Raw genomic sequence first — 4318 nt, forward strand, 5'->3', positions numbered from 1 at the left:
AAAGAAAATAGTCAATAACAGACAATCATACACAAACTAAGAGGGAGGAGCGTTCTCATCGTGCTCCTCCGCAGTTCCATCTACAACAAATTTTCCACCAACAACTATCTTAGTCATATCAAGATGATCACTGTCAAAATCCGGGGCCAGCACAACGATCTGACTCACAGCTCGTTCAAATCCATAGGAGAACATCTCCATACCATGCTCCTCCAACTCATGAACGCGAGAAGTGAGCCGACCTTTGGCCACATCATGTTCCATAACTTCAGCTTGCAGCAAACGGATCTGGTCCCTTAAGCGAGTCACCTCCTCTTCAGAATCCTTCGCCCTATCCAAAGCACTAATAACAGCATCATCTTTCTCCTTAGCAGATTTTTCCAACTCAGTTACCCTCATATTATGCGACTTCTCCAGATCGGCAACCCGATTCACAATCCCCTGCTGCTCGGCACCGATAAGCTCGGTAGTTCGACCAACACACACCAGGCGAGAAGCAACAATCTACACAAACATAAAAAACCACAAAAAGTCAAAAGGCAAGGAAGAAGTATACCAAAATGCTCAAAATATAGCAGGCATTACCTGAACAAATTTACCAAGAGACTCCATGCCAACACGGCGAGTCATCAGCATATCCCCAGGGTATTGAGACACCTTATCAGAAAGATCGGCGAAGTCAAATTGATCACTCCACAAGGAGTGCGATCCAGAGCCAGCAATAAAGCCATGAAGCTTTCTCTGACGATCAAAGGCAACCCCACCACCTCCAACAACCTCCCTTACTTCCTCCGAGATCACCTCCACAGATTTCTCAACATTATCCCTTTTTCTCTTAAAGGAAGACGCAGCCTGAGCAACAGATTGAGCAATATCACCTCCCCCCTCATTCACTGCCAGAGAGGCATCGGTGAGTCTTTCCTTTTTCTTTTTTAGAAAAGTCTGAAGACGCCCTGGATCAAGAAGAGGCACCCGTCCACCTACACAGAAGACAAAAGGTCAGAATAAATAAAGCAAATGAGAAACAAACACAAAACAGTCAAGAAATACCTAAATATGCTTTCAAACCATCCATATCACCAGAGTCATAATAGCGAAGAAGGTCAGGAATAGACAAACACTCCCCCCAACAAAACTCTCAACCAAAAAGTCTAGTAACCGCTCCTCCTCCTCACTCCGTTCAACAGCTTCAAGAATCTGACAAGGTTCCGAACACCAGTATAAGGGAAATCTCTCTACTAACTCGTCATCTAGGTAGAAAGGGTATTCAGATTCCACCGACCTCACCTTTACAAACAAAGATTTAAAGTTTTTAAAGGAATACTTATAAAGAAGGAAGAGAGACCGACCAGGGTAACTGCTCAGACATACCCATAACCCCTTTCGAACCCCTTTCGCCTGAAACAACGAAAAGAAGACAGCAAGAGAACAAGGGACAGAAAGAAAGCTCCTTAAGCACTGGAAAGCACGCAAAAACGCCCAAGAGTTAGGATGTAATTGTGAAGGCGCACAGTTCAACTGGGTTAACACATCACATTCAAATGCAGAAAACGGGAACCTAACGTGAAGCTCGATAAGACAAGGAGTATAAAAATAGAAATACTGCCAATCCCCCCTCCTCTCGCAAACCCTATCTTCACTAGAACAGGGAAGAAACTCAACCGCAATACCAGACCCCTCCCTCACGACATGCAAGCTACGAAGCTCACCAATGGAGTCGACACTAACAAAAGAAGAGGAGCGGGTCCTCACATCATCATGAACCCAGTAATAGGGGTTGGATTCATCCTCCTCCACAACTTTATCTTTTTCTTTATCCCTCGCCATCCCAAGAAGAAAGAACAGAGAAAAGAAAACGAACTACAGAGGAAAAAACGAACCTTTAGAAGTCATGGCAAAGATCAGAAAGAATTTGAAACAGCAATTCCCAAAGGAAAATTATTGCAAGCCCACTAACTTAGTGGGTAAATACTTCACAACCGTTAACAAGCGTGGATAACCCAAACGGCAAATAAAGGCATTAAAAGCGGGCACGTTTTGCAAGAAAAGCAATAGCAACGCCTTCCAAGACCATTTAACACCATTGAAGACCAATTTTGGAGCGGCCCAAGACCAGAAGACACAACGAAAACAATAAGCTCGTCTATCATTTACGTACAATGCCAGCCGAGCTTGGGGGCTATGACGTGTATCCCGCTAAGCTCGGGATTAGCATCAGCAACAACAATCCGACCATGAATCTCGGAAACAAACAAACCAAAGCTGAAATAAACACGCACGTGAGTTATACACTACCCCATAGACGTTATTTGCGAAAACAGAACTCATTATCCAAGCCACCAATATCAGAACAAGTCAGGCTCCACTTGACGCCCCAATCATCTATAAAATGAGGGTAAAAACAACCTAAGAATGACAGGTGATAGAATTCACTCTAACTCATACTCTTTACTCTTCTTAACTCATACACTTACTTGAGCGTCGGAGTGTTTTTTGCAGGTGCTCCCGCTGCCGTGTTTCACCACACCGAGGTTACCTTTGGAGACCACCTCCGTGACGACGTACAGCTCCTAGAACTAAGTAAATCTCGTTGGGGACCTATACCTCGGCTGGTTCGGACGGAACAGCACCGTATTGTAGGTTCTGTGGCTGAACAACTAGTAGGGTGAGAAATTTACTGGGACAATTGATGTGGTTGACACTATGGTTTTACTGGAAAATTTGTGGCTTCACGAAAACAAGTTCAGTGGGTTGATTCTATAAAATATTTGAGACTTGGATTCGTTGAAGGAACTTAATCTCATTAGAAACCAATTAGTTGGACTTGTACCTAATATATTAGGTAACATGAAATTGGACATTTTTGAACTGGTCTTGTTTATACCCTTACTCAAAAATATAAAGTCAGACTCAATGAGAATAAAAGCTTACCCAAAAAAGGTGGTCTCATTTACTTACCTGATTTATTAGAAGTATGGCATGATAAGAGTGATTCAACCCTACTTATATGAATAAGTAACCACCTCTTGGAATATCTTCTTTTATCTCTCTACTTTATCTAAAAAGGAGATCTCAACAAATTATTAAGATAAAAGAAATGGTCATCAACCATCAAAAGTAAAATTATTTTAAAGGTGGTTTGTTATTCCACATACTATAGGTATACTAAACACCTTCAGGTATATTCAGAATCCAATCTATTAAAAACCTGCTTAAAGTCCTTGTTAACTTACGCATCGAAGTCTCTTGTAGGTATCATCCCCCTAATTTCTCATGAGAAACTCGGACGGCATCACCTCGGCACCAACACAAGTCGTACGCTACATCAAAAAGAGTTAGACCTCACATTCATATCTAAATCACCGTTTTAGATAATCCTCGGAATATAATGTTTAAGAACAAATCTTTTTAATTAATTACTTCAAATAAAACTTCCAATTTTATAAAATTTCGGCAGCATCTCCTCTAAAACTCGGACACTACCACCCTTTTCGGGTCCTATTCAAACATTTCTCAAACCTTTTCTCAATCATTTTCAAATCTCAAACATTATCCAGAGTTGAACTAGTTCCAATATCAAATTATTTTCAAATCAAACTAATTCCAACAATAAAACTCTTTTTAAAAATCAAATTAGCTCAAATATTAAATCATTTATGAAATCAGACCAACTCAAAATCAAACCGCTCCCAGAATCAATTTATTTTCGGTTTAATTACTCTGTTGGTCTCTATAGTTTTGTGAAATTTTCAATTAGGTCCTTATACTTTTTTTTTAATTGGGTCCCTACACTAAATTTATTTTCAATTAAGTCCCTCTTAGTAGTAATTGGCTTAATTTTATAGGGACCCAATTAAAAAAAATTTGGTGCAGGGACTCAATTAAAAGGAAAAAAAAGTATAGGGACCTAATTGAAAATTTTGCGAAACTATAGGGACCAACAGAGTAATTAAACCTTTATTTTCATATCTCAAATTATTTCCAAAATCAATTCATTTATTTTACCAAGTAAACTCTAAAACCAAGAAAATCCACCTTTCATAATAATCAAGTAAATAACATTTCAAACCGGTTTTTACCAATTAACCATACACCACTCACGCAATCAAGCACCCAATAATCCAATCCAACAAACCATCACATCCACGAGACAAATATAATCACAGAACTATATCTTTTTGCGTCAATATCTATTTATCACAACTCTGTAATGTGAAATAGATTTTAAGAAAAACCCTACCTCAATTAGCTAAGTCCATGTAACTTATCATGATAATTCCCTTTTCTTTCAATTCATGGCGACAGTGACAACAATAAC

This window comes from Arachis hypogaea, chromosome 17, assembly GCF_003086295.3.
Source record: "Arachis hypogaea cultivar Tifrunner chromosome 17, arahy.Tifrunner.gnm2.J5K5, whole genome shotgun sequence".
In the NCBI taxonomy this organism is placed as follows: domain Eukaryota; kingdom Viridiplantae; phylum Streptophyta; class Magnoliopsida; order Fabales; family Fabaceae; genus Arachis; species Arachis hypogaea.